The following is an 18,440-nucleotide window of genomic DNA, read 5'->3' as shown; positions in this document are numbered from 1 at the left end:
GCTAACAAATAAGTTTATTGTCTATTTTTTCTACCAATATTTCCTTGTATCTGTTCCTTCCAAAAGTTGACAAAATTTAACTCATGCTTAAATTTTACTCATTTAAACTATAGAACATTTGATGTTCCTAGTACAGTGGTTTTCAATCTTTTTAACATCCTGATTTCTGGGCCTCATCCTCTGGAAATTCTGTTTCTTTGTTACTAATGTTGTGGCCTCACCCCATAACAAAGAAACAGAATTTCCAGAGGATGAGACCCAGAAATCAGGATTTTAAAAAGATTCCCAGGTGATTCTAATATGCAGCCAAGGTTGAGAACCACTGTCCTAGTATATTAGTGATCCCTAACTATCTGAATGTGAAGATACTTTTTAAATTTCAAAATATATCACAGATCTGCCCTATTCACAGGTAAGTGAATATACTTCACTGACAGAATACACTAACTAAATATATACATTCCCCTAATGTTTCCTAAGGAACAATTACCAAAGACTGGCAAATACCCACAGGAAGAAAATAAGGACACCCTTTGAATAATCCTTTGAGGTGAATATTTATTTTCATGTTATTCTTTGTTACACAAAGATCAACAAATGAAGGACAATCTAAATAATACTGAGAGATTAAAAACTCCATCCTGAAGGATGTGATGGATACACTAAATCTGGCTGATTTAAGTAGCATGATTGTTTTCTGATATTAAATCAGTCCACTGGAAGATAACAGAAGTTCCTCCATAATGCAGGCTAGAAAAGTCTATTCAATTTTATTTTAAATCTATGCTGTAAAAGTATATGCCATGGAACTTACTAAGATGACAACTATATAGATATGAAATTCATGACATATTGATTCAACATATTGAATTGGTTTTTAAAACCAATTTATATAAATGATTATAATAGTCTATATTATGTTTAGCCATTGAGGCATATGGTAGCAAATTTGAATTTAATCTTAAATAAATTTACATAAATATAAAAAGTTCAGTAATTTTTATCTACCCTGCATATGAAACGGAACAAATAAAAAAACAAGAAGATTGTACTTCACAAATGCACTTGAGGCAAATTTCAAACAAACCAGAATTCTGTTTATTCTTAAAAAGAAACATAAAAAGAATTGACTTCCATAAGAAGAAAAGAAGTAATCGATAGGGAAGGTACTACTAAATATTAAACAGTAAATATTTATGTTTATACATAGAATTTATAAATATATCTATATGTATTCAGCAGTAAACATGTATTACATTTACTATATATGCTTTAAAAATTAATATATCTCAAAGACCTCAGACTGACGTATGGTATACACATATTCAGATGGAACTAATAATTAAGACAGGAGTACAGTAACTCTACTTTGGAGAACTTATGTACTTTACAAAATGAAAGTATTTTTAAAGGCCATCAAGTTTTTCTTGATAGGTTCCACAAAGTCAGAGATTTCATCCCGTGTTAAGGGTGTCCCAACTTCCTATCATTAGGGCTCAAGCTCTGATTAAGAGATTGAGCCAGAAAAAAATACAGACTCTGAATATGAGGGATAAAGGTCATTTGTGTGAAATAAAGCCATCTTGATAACAAAAATTTACACCTTGACCTCACCTCATCCCTAGTTCCATCCAAATAAATAACTGGCCATATACCCAAAAATTCTAAATATATTAAGCAAAAACTAAGATACGATCCCTAAGTTTGAAGTTTATTGTTTCAGTTTATCAGAGGCATTTTCAAATGTCTACCTTTGCCAGTTGCTTTACTCATATTTTTTTCTGATTCTCTAAACCATCTACAAACTAGATATTATGCCTATTTTATAGAAAAGGAAACTGTAGCTCAGAGATTAGTTATCTTGTCTAAGGTAACACAACTAGAACTCAGATCTCTAATGCCAAACATTGTTTATGACACTATTTTCTCTAACATTTTATTCTAAAATATTCAAACATACATAAAGTTGCAAGAATGTTACAGTGAACATTCATACACCAACTATCACTGACATTTTACTATACTGTACTTGCTTTATCACTTACCTATCCATCAGACCATCATTTTTATGCATTTCAAAGTTGCAAAAGCTATATTACTTTTTCAACATTTTATTATAAATATTTTTCAGTATGCAGAAAAGTTGAAAGAATTTTACAGTGAACACCCACCTAGAATCTTGAATTATATTTTTGAAATCTTGCTTTACTATAATGTCTATCCATTTGTCCACCCTTCTACCAACCTACCTTATATTATTTTAATTACCTAAATTATTTAATGCAACTTCTAATCCTCTTCTGCAAGAGGAGAGCTAAAGAAAGGTTATTTGTTTGTATTTAAAAATGTTATCTTACCTTTATTACTTTCAGTTAGAAATGTTTAGCTAACATGCTTTGAATGTTTTTTCACTTTTTAATTTTTCTATTAGGTATAAAGACACAAACAAACCCTTCATGAGAGGGGAACTCATGTATTTCTCTTTTGAGGAAAAAAGAAAGCTCTGAAATGTTTTCTTAGACTATTAGAAAAATTGAAAAATAATCCATTAAAAAGAAAAAAGTTCTTGGGGGGAAAATTGCATTGCCTGACAATTGAATAGATTTGAGAAACGTGGTAGAAAGGTGACCCTGAAACTTTACTTTCCAGAAAAGTAACACTACTAAAACTAAGTAATTAGGTTATCTTTATACTTTTACATAGTATTTATAGTTGTAATTCTATGGTGCGTATACTAGTATTTATTACATACTGCATACATATAATTGTCATGTTCTGCTAGTAAAGTTTTATTCTCAATTTATATGAAGGGATTTCAACATACCAGTATTTCCCAGAGTTTCGCTATTAATATTAAACTAATACACCAAGTTATCATACTGTCTCTCTTCAAAGGTCCCTTACACCCTCAGTACAAGTGCTTTCAAACTCACTGCAACATTTAGTTCTTTGACTTCATTTCATTTCAACCCCTTAGCACCCCCTTCTAGTTCCACTTCCTTCTCTGTCAACCCTAGAGTAGATGAGCTACTATTTCAACTAACGTTTTACCAATACATTCTCTTTTCTTGCTCTTTCCTGAAACCTTCCAACACTTGCTCAACCTGTCACCTTCTCTGACTTTATATTGAAATTACTGGAAGCAGAGGAAATAATGGACCAACAGGAATTCCTTCCACCTTTTACCCAAGTGAAGCACCCACATCCACTGAAGCAGCCAAGGAGTGTACCACTGCTGTGAGGAGTGCAGTTTACCAACCATTTCCAGCTGTCACACCTTCAGGATCCACAGCAGTGTTCACATCAAGGCCACACTTGCCCCACTCATAGAGGGATGCTAGAGGAAGACCATTCCTGCCCAACAAAGGGCATCTCTAATGGGCAAAATCTGCTCGGCCCCCCAACACCATCCCCTCATCATTGATAAGGCTGAGACTTTCTCAAAGCTGTATTGCTATCTGAGAGTCTTCCTCCCCCATCTTTCTTCATCCTCTCTTACACAGATGTCAGACCTACTTACACATAGCTCCCTCTTCCTTACCTTCCGATGCCTAACACAATGCTTGGAAAATGCTTGGCAAATAATTGTTTAAAAAATCCATGCCAAGCGTACATCTCTTACTACAACTGATCTCCTAGGCCTGAGATCCATATATTCAACCATCTCCTAAATATTTTTAATCAATAAGATGCTTAAACAGAAGTCATTCTATTACCTTCAAACTGTCCCTGTAGTAATCTCTATTTAAGGAATAACACCACCAATGAATCATCTGCCCAACCCGATACCTGTATTTTCTTCTTGCCTCTCTCACATCCAATCAACTGAAGAACCCAGTCAATTCTACTTTCTCAATTAGTCTCTTCTCTCTTAGTCCTGACTGACTTAATTTAGTGTCTCAATTTATCCCCTTACCTCATGTAATAGTCTCCTAAACTGGTATCCTGGCTCTTGAGATCTCCCTCCAATTCACTTATGTGATCAAATGTCGCATAAGTGCTCTTCCTAAATCCAAATCTGATCACACTACTTCTTAGCGTAAATCCCTTCACCAGGTCTCAATGTCTAGCACTAAAATCTGAGGTTCTTCTTTCCACATTGGTTCTCCTTCCTCTTCTATTTTTCCTTCAAGAAAAATGTCCAAACTCTTAGTATTATATACAAGACTCTTCAAAAATTTAAATTACATATCTCAGGTCTCAATATTAGCCAACATGCAAAACCAAACCACTTGCAGTTCCTCAAATACACTTTAGGTCTGCAGTCATTCCTGCAATGTTTTCCTCTGCCTAGGGTGTCTTTCTTCAACATTCCTCACACACAGCTCAGCCTGCACCTTCTCTGGAAGTCTCCTTAGAACCATTCCTCAATCCCAACTCCAAGCTGGTTTAAGTATCAGTTTCTGGGGTCTACTAACTCCCATGCATGACTCTATCATTATCATTCATCACATTAGATGTTATTGTTTTTATCTGCCATTCTTTCTCCTATAGACATCAAGCTCCTAAAGGAAAGAATTTTATTTTAACTTTGCTGATCCAACACCTAAAATACTGTTTGCCATAGTAGGTAACTAAGCAAAACATTATGTGACAAAGAAGTTTAAAAAAAAAAAGGAAGAGGAGGAAAAGAAAGACACTTAATACTTCAAGAAATTTATAAAATTATTTTACAAAATAAATGTAAATCATACTTGCTGGTTCTCATCTTCCCCCTGTGATGACTAATTTTATATGCCAAGTTGACTGGGCTAAGGGATGCCAAGAGAGCTGGTAAAACATTACTGGGTATGTCTATGAGGGTGTCTCCAAAAGAGATTAGCACTGGAATCGACTGAGTAAAAAGATGCTTTCAACCAATGTGGTCAGCATCCAATACATTGAGGACCTGCACAGTACAAAAAGTTGGAGGAAGGGTAAATTGGCTCTTTCAGTTTGAGCTGAGATATTTGGACTCAGACTCCCCACACCCAACCCTATCATCTCAATTCTCAGGCCTTCATACTCAAAAGGAATTACAACACAGGCTTTCTTGGTTCTTCAGCTTGCAAATGGCATATCATGGGACTTAGCCTCCATAACCACATGAACCAAGTTCTATTTTATACATATGTGTGTATGTGTGTGTATTCCAAAAAAAGGTATACACATACTCTGAATAATTATAAAGGCAGTATTTATTAAAATACATTTCATTTTCAAAATTGAGCTACCAACTGTTAAAGTGTGTATACAATTTTGGTGGACACAGTATATACATAAAATATAAAATATATAATACTATATATATATACATATATATATACATATATATATATATATATATATATATATATATATATACATATATATATATATATATATACTGATATACATGAGTGGCCAGATTATTATGACCACCAACCAGTACTTCGTTGGGCCACTTTTTGCCTTCAATACTGCGGCGATTCTTCTTGGCATCGACTCCACGAGATGTTGAAAGGTGATGCGAGGAATCTGACACCATGCCTGATGAATAGCACTGTCCAGTTCTGTGAGATTTGATGGTTGTGGAACCAGCTGCCTGATGGCTCTTTTAACTTCGTCCCACAAATGCTCAATTGGATTGAGATCTGGTGATTGTGGGGGCCACCTAAGCAAGGTAAAGTCTCCCTCATGTTCTTGAAACCACTCCTGCACAATAAGAGCACTGTGGCATGGCGCATTGTCTTGTTGGAAGAAGCCATCTCCATTGGGATACACCATCAACATGATAGGATGGGCTTGATCAGCAATGATACTTAGGTATGTTGTGCTATTCAGACGTTGTTCCACACGAATTAAAGGGCCCAAATCATGCCAGGAAAACATGCCCCAAACCATAACACTGCCCCCACTAGCTTGAAGGGTTGTACTCATGCATGTGGGGTGCATGCTTTCATGCTGTTTCCGCCAAATTCTCACTCTGCCATCTGCATGATGCAACGGGAAACGTGATTATTGGACCACATGACTTTTTTTCCAACGCTCGACTGTCCAATCCTTGTGTTCCTGCGCGAATTGGAGACGTTTTATCTTGGTAATTGCAGACAGCAAAGGTGTTTGAACAGGCCTTCGGCTTCCATATCCCATATGATGCAGTGTACGGCTAATTTGCCTACAAATGTCAGGTGGTCATAATAATCTGGCCACTCAGTATATATATATTTACATATATATTATCCCCTAGTGGTTATGTTTCTCTGCAGAACTCTAATACAACCCACAATGCAGGAGGCAAGGCCTATAAATTGTCCCACAGAACATTTCTGAGAGTTATCCTAAAATACTCACATGTGCTCATGAGCAAGACGAGTTAGCTAACAGTCACCCACCATGGCACATCTATGATTTTATCCTTCTGTGTAGTGTCTGAGGTCTGCTTATTCCACTTGGGCCTCATCTGTTTTCCCAATCCTGGTATCACCTTTGCTCTGTACTGCTGATTACTGGTCACTACTGTCACTGACAGGGCACCCCTGCAGCTTCTTCAGCACCCCCCCTCCCAACTTTCACTGAGCCCTGCTTCCCCCCTGCTCTAACTGCTGCTTGGTTCAGCAACACTGCTGTCACACATGGTGCCCATGCCTTTCTAACACTGCCAGCACAGTGCAGTCTGCAAAATGCCAGTCACTCAGTGAATTGTGGCGAAGAAGGAAAAAAATGCCTTTCTACTGGTCCCTCAGTTAGAGAATAAAGGGGCAATGCTGCTTGTCCCCAAACATCTTTCAGAATGTATCCTCATTTTCCTGTTCTAATTTTTTTTCTTACAAGCAACCTATCCTCCTAACTCACAAGGCCTAAGAGATCTATACCAGAAAACAAAACAGACCTCAAGGTTAAGTTTAAAATGCTGCTTCTCTAACAAAAGGAGACTATTGTCTGGCTCTTTATTCTTTCATTTCCTTAAAAAAAAAAAAATCATTTTTTTTCCTATGCATCAAAGACTACCGGCAGCCATCCTGCTGGTCACTATACTCAGATATGACTGAACCCCTGCAGTTAACACAAGTGAAGTTCACACTGGAAACATGTGACCCAGAAAAGAGTCTTAAACACTAAAACAAACAAAAACTATTTAAACATGGAAACCATTTCTTACTCCATGTTTCTCATACTTAATGTATTCCATTAAAAACATTATATTAAAATTTCTGAATTACTTATGCCACTCAAAGCAGCTTTCCCATTCATACACACACAAAAAAAAATGTCTCCATTTTGAGAAATATTTCACAAATGAACTTTTAGAAAAAAATTTCAGTGTGATTAGGCCAAGAGTGTCACACTACTCAGCCCACAGTACTTGCAGGCAGAGGAAAGCATTCCAAAGGCCATTTCCAGACAAATTCCAACAGAAAAAAGAGATGGCCGGAGAGAAGGACAGCAAGCAATAATTGCCCTGGCTTAAATTTATCCCTATGGTGAAGAATTTATTCTTTATGCCATGAGAACATAAGGTAAGAACAATAACTCTTCTTGCAAGTTTTGTACTCAATTCAAAATCTATTTTACAAGGTAATATATACCAACAAAGTATGATTGCAAATAAGAATGAACTATGGTGGTGGGTGGGGGGGGCGAAATGCAGATCTGTCCAGTGTTGCTAAGTGGTTAGAGCATTTGGCCCATGCACCATAGAGTCATGGGTTTGATTTCAGTCAAGGGCACAGACCTGGGATGCAGGTTCAATCCCAGGTCTAAAAAATTAAAAAATCAATGGAAAAATGTCCTCAGGTGAGGATTAATAACAACAAATAAAATAAACAAAAAACAATGCAAATTCTCTGAAAAAAAATTTTTTTAAATAAGTGTGCAATGAACATCAACATTACTGGTAGTTCAATTCCATTCAAAAATTGACATACATTTAAAAATTAAATTCCTGGCTTTATAAACATGATAAATCAACAAATACTTTAGGTTAATGTATTTTTCAGATCAAGCACTTTATGAAAGAAATTTTTCCTCAAAAATCCATTATTGCCGTAGCCAGTGTGGGTCATTGGTTGGGCTTGTCCCATGCACCAAAAGGTTCAATTCCAGGTCAAGGCACATGCCCAGGTTGCAGCTTAGTCCCTGGTAAGGAGCATGTAGGAGGTAGCCGATCTATGTCTTACATCAATGTTTCTCTCTCTCCCTCTCCTTTCCTCTCACTCTAAAAAATAATTAGAAAATCTTTTTTAAAAATCCATTATTAACAAAGTGTTCAATCACTAAAAACAGAGCTCTATTTTTCTTCATTTATTTTGATACTTTTACCCATCTCATAAATTATGTATTTCTTGGATTTTAACAACCTATCCTCCTAGAATTTTCATATTTTGGTGGAAAAAAGGTAAATCTTATATAATACAAGGCTAATATGCAAATTGTCCCCTCAGGAGTTCGACCGACCAGGAGTTTGACCACTCACTATGATATGTGCTGACCACCAGGGGGCGGCGCGAAATGAAGGAAGGCCCCGACCAGCAGCTGGCAGAAGGAAGGCCCCAGCCGGCCCTTATTGCCGGCCAGGCCTAGGGACCCTACCCGTGCACAAATTTCATGCACCGGGCCTCTAGTATAAATATATCTATTTAAAAGTGGATGACTTTAAAACTGATCTTTACAACATATACATCCCATGTTTTTTAAATACTTTAAAAAAACAAAAACGAAGGGGAGGGGCAAAAAGGCTTTAAAAGCATGAAGGAAATAAAAATGAACAAGTACTGAGGCAGTATGGTGTAAACTTTAGGTAATTTTAAGTATTTTAGGTAATTTTAAGTAAACTTCAGGTAATTTTCTAAAATATTTTAATTTAGAAGAAAAATCTCAATTCAGTTATAAATATATTTTTAAAAATAGCACACTATACCTTCGAGAATCTGGATAGTGGCATTTTAAAACAAGCAGCAACAACAGAATAAAATATATAAAACACCTCCTCCTTATGCTGCATTTATTCAATTTGTGGACTCCTACTGCAAATGATCCTTGAGACAATATTAAAGATTTATAAAACAAAATGGATAAATATGACCATTTATTTAAAATTCAAGCAATTTTTCAAATCTCTATTTCTATTCAGAGTGTCCAATTATCTACAAGATATATACAGGCTGCAATACAAGCTATTATGATTGATTTTTTTAAAACAAAAATACCAGTACATATATACACATAATGAATCTTATCTCCCTTCAAAGTACCCATTTTGGGCAGCTATATATCAATTCCACTGAAGAAAAATAAAAAAAGAGGCATTCCTAAAATACTTTGATTAATGGATTATGTATACGTCTTCCCAAGGGGACGACTTCAAAGGGAATAACACACATCTGAATAAACAGATTCTGATATATTTGTTTAAAAATTCACCTAATTTATAGTCACATGTAATATAGAAAACAAGCTGTAAAAGACATAAAGTTCTCTGAACAAATAAATTTCCATTTGAAATTTAAACATTCAAAATAAATATTTTCTTACCACCCAATAGTAAGAAAATGGAAAATGATAAGGTATAGGAAGGTAAGTATTATAAAGTCAAATAAGGATGAAAGGCCATTATGTTTACCATCTTTTGAGAATTAAGTGACTATTGAGGACGAAGAAAAAGACCTTCAAACCTACAGCAAACATTCTATAACAAACAGCAACAAATTCACTGGAAGTAGTCTTTAAAGTTTGCACTGATATATTACGTTTTACAAAGCATTACTTCATCTTTTACTTTCAGTTGTAGTATATGCAGAAGTGATTCCAACTAATAAAAATTCATCAAAAAATGCAACTCATGTTCAAATAACACTATGTATAGAAAAGCAAACTACTGTCAATTCAATTTTAGCATCTAAAAGACAGTAATTTTTACTCTACTCACGCAATGTTTTGAAGTAGATATAATTTAAAACCCTGTAACTTGTAATTACTATATTTATGCATCTATAGAAACATCCACACAAACAGTTTAAAATTATATATTTTCTTCAATTCATCTTAATATAAAACCTCTTCCCAAAGTAGTTTTTATTTTTAAAAATTTTATTACAAGGCATGTAATTTTACCTTTTTTGTTTATTTGTTATGAAAATGCTACAAAACGAATATGTTGACCACAAATCCTGGGTGTTCAATGCCTTCAATCAAATCACTGCAATTAATATGAAATTCTAAATACAGAATATAATACCACATAAATACTATAACAGCCAAGTCCTGTCTAAGAAGCCATATGTTTTTTCCCATTGTTCAAAAAAAGGAGATGACTTCCCGTCACTTATGTTTCTGATTAGCAAGGTGATTTATGCCACAATCACTAAAAATGCCAGCAAGTGAATGAGAAAATGCATAGTGACTGCACCAGATGTGCACAATAAACAGGAATCCCATTGTAATCTCTGGTACTTAGTTTATATGAAGGTAATGTAGGAAACACTCTTGGATATGGCAAAGTCACTCTTTTTTTACATTTGACTATAAATGATATGAAATAAATTGTGTGTTTTATACTTTATGGCATGCATACATTGATAAATTAGGTACCGTTTTGTATCCCGACTTATCTACAAGACAAACCTGGCTAAGATCATGGGGATTAATTGCTTCAGAAGTGTGAAATGCAGCTTTTCCATTCTTTTCTGCACACTCAGTGAAGAAACAATGATTAATCACTGTTTAACTATTCTCTTGAGGATCTATAAGATTGCCAAAGCAGGACTTATCCTCATAAATCCAAAAAATACAGGTTTAGATTTGTTGCCAACAACTGAAAGAACATGAACTTAAACCCATTTGTTATCAGATTAAAATAATGTCAAGGTTTAGAACCCCACTGGTACACAATTCCCTTTTAATCGGTGATTTCAATAGGAAATTAGATCAACACAAAGTATAATGAAAGCATGTGTATTTCATAAAATAATAAACATATCTTTTAAAAATTATAAAATATCTACAGCCTAATAAAGTCAAAAAACACACTACTGAACTTGAGCTGATAACCATCCTTATCTACATAAATACTTCAATTCCTCTGTGCTATTTATAAAAATTAAAATACATGCTGTCAGATGAAAAACAATTTTCAAATGGTTATTTCACATGGAAAATGACTACTTATTCCAAGACATTTTATTCCAGACAGCTATAGCTGAATGACAATTATGTGTATAAAACTATTTAGCTCCAATAGTACCACCATATATATTTATAAGCCTTTATAAGACTGGAAATGGAAAACTCAAAACTTTAAGCCTGTACTATATATGATCCAAAAATATGTAACATTTTGCACAGAAGTACATAAGACGAGAGGTTTCAAATATATTCCAAGTAATTAAGGCTTTCAAAATATCTTCAGCCAATATTCACTACATTCTGAAGAAATTAAGTAACTTGTAAGTTGAGGCAAAATTATTCTTCACTCTATAAAACTCTGAGTACATATTTTTAATAACTGAAACCTCATTCTGTGTCAATAAAACATTAATATCATAATGATTAAATCATTACAAATTAAAAATTTTTAAATCCCCTTTAAATGAGTCAGCTGTTCATAAACTATAAAGTAAGTATTTCTAAATGGGAATAATCTAAAATAAAAATTCAAATTTCTATGTAAAATAAAAACAGTCAGTTCTCAATTATAAAGGTTCCATTTTCTATTTGTCTGATTATATGTTCATATAACTTTTTCCTTCCAATTTATGATGCTTCTTTCAGGTATACTAGGTACCACAAAAGACTAGCAGAACTACAGGAACAAGAGGTCAATTTCACTATTCATTGTCTTTTTAAAAGTGAATAACAGAAAGAGAAAGTGAAACATATTCTGTATTTCCCACATTTCACTTTTATTTTAAGTTTGCTGTTACTTCATTATCAAAAAAATGTGTTATGTCTAGTTCGTGTATATTAAAAACCTAAAACATTTCACAAATAAACTTCCCCCAAAATTGATTTTCCTGACATGAACCATTTTTTAAAAGAAAATATTTTAAAGTGACATTTATTTAAGATTAACTGAGTATCTACCACAGAGTGAATAGTTAATACATATTTGTTAATAATATTAGATGTATTCACATTGCATCTACTCTTAAAGCTGATGACATGTTAGAGTCAATAAAAAGACAATTACCCTTTCAAGAACTTCTCCCTACATTCCCAAATATCTTCTCCAATTAAAATATTTCAATTCAGCCCTGGCCGGTTTGGCTCAGTGGATAGAGCGTCAGCCTGCCTACTGAAGGGTCCTGGGTTCGATTCTGTTAAGCGCATATGCCTGGGTTGCGGGCTCAATACCCAGGAGGGGTGTGCAGGAGGCAGCAATCAATGACTCTCATCATTGATGCTTCTATGTATCTCTCCCTCTCCCTTCCTCTCCGAAATCAATAAAAATATTTTATATATATATATTTCAAATCAATGAAACATCCTTCTGTGTTACTCAAATTATACCACTAGCATAAAACTGCACAGAGATAATAGTTTGCCTTGAAAAAAACTATTAGGATGGAATTGAAGGTTCTGGGACAGACATCCTATTAGCTGCTATATTTTGGACAAGTTTGAGAAGAATTGGCATTAATTCTACTTTAAATATTTGATAGAATTCACCAATGAAGCCATGTGGTGCTGTACCTTTCTTTGTTGGGAGGTTTTTTGTTTGTTTGTTTGTTTGGGTTTTTTTTATTTTAAAATATATTTTTATTGATTTCAGAGAGGAAGAGAGAGGGAGAGAGAGATAGAAACATCAATGATGAGAGAGAATCATTGATAGGCTGCCTCCTGCACGCCCCCTACTGGGGATTGAGCCTGCAACCTAGGCATGTGCCCTTGACAGGAATAGAACCTTGGACCTTGAGTCCGCAGGCTGACGCTCTATCCACTGAGCCAAACCAGCTAGGACTGTTTGTTTTTGTTTTTAAATATATTTTATTGATATCAGTGAGAAAGGGAGAGGGAGAGACAGAAACATCAACTATGAGAGAGAACCATTGTTCAGCTGCCTCCTGCATACCCCACACTGGGGATTGAGCCTGCAACCCAGGTATGTGCCCTGACTAGGAAGTAAACTGTGACCTCCTGGTTCAAAAGGCCACATTCAACCACTGAGCTATGCCTGCTGGGCTGCTGGGCGATTTTTAATTATTGAGTCAATGTCCTCATAGCAATTGATCTGTTCAGATTATCTATTTCTTCATGATTCAGTCTTAGTAAGTTGTGCTTCTAGAAATTTATCCATTTCTTCTAAGTTGTCCAATTTGTTGGTATACAATTGTTCATAGTATTCGCTTATAATTCTTTGTATTTCTGTGGCATTAGTTCTAATATCTCCTCTTTCATTCCTAATTTTGAGTACTATCTTTTTTTTTAGTACACCTAGCTAAAGCTTTGTCTATTTTGTTTACCTTTTTAAAATAAACAGCTTAGTTTCATTGATAATTTTTCTTGTCATTCTAGTCTCTATTTCATTTATTTCTTGCTCTTTATTTCCTTTCTTCTATAAACCTTGTGCCTAGTTTGTTCTTTTTATTTCTAGTTTCTTGAGGTGTAAAATTTGCTTTTTTATTTGAGCTCTTTTTTTAAAAAAATGTAGGAGTTTATCACTATGAACTTCCCTCTCAGAAATGCTTTTGCTACGGTTGGATTAGGAATAATTTTTATCTTCTTTTTACTTTCCTATATACACCAAACTTCCTAAGACAACATATTACTTTTATAATCAGAAAAATGCTTGTAATCTTTTAAAAGAATAAAAAAAAGCTACATAAAATGGGAATGGGTACTAGAAGAGACCACTTTGGGAAAATATCTGGGTTATTCTAAGCTGATATGAAAAAGATAAAAATGTTTTAAACCAAGAATGACTGCCCTGACCAGTTTGGCTCAGTGGATAGAGCGTCGGCCTGCGGACTGAAGGGTCCCAGGTTCAATTACAATCAAGGGCATGTACCTTGGTTGCAGGCACATACCCAGTAGGGGGCGTGCAGGAGGCAGCTGATCAATGTTTCTGGCTCATCAATGTTTCTAACTCTCTATCCCTCTCCCTTCCTCCCTGTAAATAAATCAATAAAATATATATATAAAAAAAAGAATGACTTAAGGACATCAGCATATATAATTTATGTAGATGGGACAAACAGGAAGAGAATAAAGAAATACACACCTTGTAAAAGGATGATTCTATCAAAGATTATCCCCAGTTCAAATTTTGAGTAATATTTGTATCTATTCTTACTACAGAAGAACCTTGGAGTTTCCCAGCAGTTACCCAGTTCTTTCACCAAATCATTTGATAGCTTGTACTGAATGGAGAAAGATGAGAGACACACAGAGGAGACAGGATAAAAGCAACCTGACAGAGACAGACATCAAATTGCCTGATTCCATTTACCTTTTTAACACGTCAGTCATGAACAAATACACAAATGATCTAAGGCATGGTATTTAAAATTATAAAAGTGATCTGTTATTGGATAGGGAAATAAATTTAGTTATAAGCACCAGCATGTATTAAATAAAACATACAAAATATAATAGAAAAGAGCACAGCCTGGTAGTCAGGCTAAAAACTCTGAACTTTTGTTTCCGTTTCATTTGTACATTTGTACCTGTGGGAAATGGCTTAAAATGTAAATTTTATTTCTTACTATGAATTGTGGTAAAAAAAAAAAATGGGGGGGACTAAGTGCTACTTAAGATACCTTCAACTCTAAGTTCAATCATTCTAATCTTGCTTCTCTAACAAATTAATGAATGTAGGAGGGAGGGAAGAAAGAAAAAGGAAAGAGATGGATACAAAAAGCATTCCCTAAAGAAAGTGCTAAGTCTGCTGATTGAAATACACTTTAACGCCCCCTTGGAGGCTCAGATAAATGAGAAAGAAAACAAGGAGGAAAAGGAAAAGACTGGAAGCTGGTGAACAGATACGAGGTGGAGAGAAACAGGTCAGGTATCTCTATGTAACTATGTTAGGGGGCAACATTATTCCTTAAAGGAGCCTACAATCAAAAACCAGTAGAAGTGTATCAACACACACGTATGCACACCCACAAATACATACGTACACATATTTTTTGTACAGGAATCTATGAACACATCATTATAGCAAGGGTATTGTTGAAATGAAAGTTTATGCACCCTAAAACTCAGATGTTGAAATCTGCCTTCCCAAAGCAATGTGTTAGGAGTAATGCCTTTGGGAGGTAATTAAGTCATGAGGGTGCAGCCCTCATGAATGATTTTAATGCCCTTGTAAGAAGAGACCCCAGAGAGCTCTCTCTTTCCTTCTATCATGTGAGGACACAGTGAGAAGACAACCATCTTCTCACCAGACACAGAATCTGACGGTACCTTGATCTTGGACTTCGCAGCCTTGAGAACAGTGAAAAATAAATTTCTGTTGTTTACAGGTCACCCAGTCTATGGTATTTTTGTTATAAAGCCTGAACAAAGTAAGGCATGTCTTAATAATATTAAATTCTTAAAGGTAAACTTTGAATAAATATATGCTTACCTTTTAGAAGATCTTTACTGATCCACAAACCTAACTGACACTTGAAAATGCATGCTCTTGTTATGTGTCAAAGAATTCCTCAGGCTCAGTATAACAAAGTTCTCTGAATACAAGTCTTAGTTGGAAATTGGAAGTAAAGAAGAATCAGGAAATAAAGATCCGCAGAGTTCTTCAACTAAGCTGCTGGAAAATCGGCAAATACCTAGAAAATAAACAAATAAAATAGCTTCAAATATTCCTATTTCAGAAGGAACCTTAAACCAGAGCAAAAATGCAAAAGGCAGGCTGAAAAAAATGTGTCATATTTTTGGTTTTTAGGGGACAAATGTTAGTCTAGTCACTAATCACTCTTTCCATTTTCTATTTTAACTCCTGGAAGGAAGGGAATCGTTTTATAATACCTAAAATAAAAGGTATTATAATATTAAAAAAATCCAAAATACTTCACTATAAAACAAATCATACAACTTCATTTCATTGCAATGACATAAAAATGTTCAACTAACAAATACACTACTCTACTAATACATAATAAAATAATATCAAGCAATAAAATCTCATAAAATAATGAAAATTTGACATTTGAAAACAAATATGGAAAAAATTTCATTGAAAGTGGATTCCAAAGCATTAATAAGATATAAAATTAAAATACAGACAATAGTCTTTTTGCCGAAATATCTTATCACTTTTAATAATATATTTTCACAAAACATATCTGACACAAATATCTCTCTATATAAAATCTGTAAGAATGACAACTGAATTTCTTAAAAAGCTATCCAATATAAGTCAAGAACTTCTTAATAATAATAATTTACTAAACATATTATCACTCTCCTCTAGATTTCATCCTATATTAGTTTAGTTTACTCCCAAAAACCTTTTAGAGCTTATCAGTAGCTCAGCACATATACAAAAGGATAACAATAATTAGGCAATATAATGTAAAACATAAATCAATAACATAAAACTGAAAAATATTAGGATAACAGAACTGAAAACTACTAAGATTCAGAAAAATTAATTCCTTAACTACATTTTAGCATCATATACTACTAAAACCAAATAACAAAACAGGATCTCTGAAGAATACAAATATATGTAGGATTGATCTCTAAACAGATTTCCAAACAATGTTTTATGCTCTTGTATTCAATGTAATTCATGTTTTGATTGTTAAGAATGTTTTATCACATTCTAATACAGCATTTTCTCCTTTTAACTTTCAATCTCATCTGAAAAAGTTATAAACAGCATGTTTCTCAATTGTATACTAGTGACCCAGTGCACGGATTCGTGCACATTGAAAGGAAATTAATTAGAAGGTTGCCGGCGGGGTGAGACTGAGCAAAATGGGCTGGACACGCCCTAGAGCCAACCTCCTGCAGTCCCTTCCTGGTCGGCTGCACCTGGGGTGGCGCAGTGGCTCGAAGGGCGTCTGTGGAATGAGTGGGGTCCCTCCAGCAGGTGGGGTCCCTCCAGCAAGTGGGGTCCCTCAGCCAGGCCTGCAGGGATAGGGCCAAAACTGGCTCTCCGACATCCCCTCAGGGGTCCCAGAGTGCAAGAGGGCACTCTGCAAAGTTGCTATCGTACAGGGTGTGGAACGCAAAGACAAGTGTACAGTAAACCAGATTTGGGGCCGACAGTGCCCCAGCAATAACATAACCCATGACCAAAGGTGGAATCGCAAGGCCTCACCCCAGAACTGCTACTGCCAACTCACTGCATCTTAGCAGCTCCTGTGTTGAGTGTCTTCCCGCTGGTGGTCAGTGCACGTCATAGCTACTGGTCGGATTGACACTTAGCATATTAGCCTTTTATATATATAGATGTATGGAAAATATCTAAATATTGTCAGCAGCTCCTTGGACAGCAACATATTTACTTGGTTTTTCTGGATGGTTGAAATAAAGTCGCTAAACCACTAAAATAATGTGGTTTAGCAACTTTATTTCTCATCTTCCCCTTGTCAAAATATAGACCATTTTTATTCTATGGATTACTCTTTAAAAGTGAAAGACATTAAATATATTTTAAATATTCCAACATGTGTGTATTTGATGTGTACTTATGAAACACACTATATACTGTCATACTAGCGTGTCAATACTATTCAGAGAACAATGGCTATTTCTTCAGAAAGTGTGACAGTAGCCAAAAGAAAAATTGACACTACAATCAATGTGCTGAGTAGTTGTAATTTGTTTTGTTTCTAAATACACACTTTATACCCAGGTCAATTTTACATTTCTTACACTGTTAGGATTGTAATTTATTTTCTTGTTCTGATAGGACATGTCCAATAAAAGATCTCATTGACATACCATCAGAGAAACCACAAGGGAGAAAAAAGACTACAGGAGAATCAGGAGACACGAACACTATCTGTACAGTAGTCTTCCTCAGCAATCCACATGCAGAAGGAATGTTTACCACAATCTCACTGAAAGGATATACCAGTTCTTTTTCTAGTTATTCTCTATGGAATTGTATAAATACTGAGAAATCTAGAAATAGATATACATATGCATATATAAAAATTAATGTCAAGGTATAAGTTACTGCTGCTCTGGGACTACAATAATTTATGTAACATCTGTTTTCATATTTTTCTAATTTCTTTCTTAATTAACATGCATATTTAATGCATAAATGCTCAAACCACCTCTTTTTTTCTGCTGACTGTGCCTCTTTACTTTTGAAGTTGTGTACTCCTAGGAAGAATTCAGGATAGAAGGAAAGCAAACCCTATTGAAAGCACTAATTTTTAAATGTAAACAAAGAAATAAACCAATTTTCAAAAAAATACTAAAATTTTAAGGGTTTTCATAAGAACACTTCAATATGCCAACAAAGCATGCAGTAAATTAAGGTCCAAATACCAAAAACGCACCACAAAAACATAATTCAT

At 34.7% G+C, this 18,440-nt stretch overlaps 1 protein-coding gene across 1 annotated transcript in view; it reads right to left on the bottom strand.

Moving 5' to 3' along the window:
* TBC1D5 (TBC1 domain family member 5) overlaps positions 1–18,440 on the bottom strand; it is a 421,112-nt gene that overhangs the window by 310,464 nt on the left and 92,208 nt on the right. The window contains exon 3 of the mRNA XM_070433344.1: positions 15,527–15,728. The gene's annotated coding sequence lies outside the window, so the exon portion shown is untranslated. The remainder of the gene's footprint in view (positions 1–15,526; positions 15,729–18,440) is intronic.

The sequence above is a fragment of the Myotis yumanensis genome, unplaced genomic scaffold (assembly GCF_028538775.1).
Source record: "Myotis yumanensis isolate MYYU_CA2020_CCGP unplaced genomic scaffold, mMyoYum1.0.hap1 SCAF_14, whole genome shotgun sequence".
Lineage (NCBI taxonomy): Eukaryota > Metazoa > Chordata > Mammalia > Chiroptera > Vespertilionidae > Myotis > Myotis yumanensis.
This window is presented reverse-complemented; position numbering and strand designations above follow the sequence as displayed.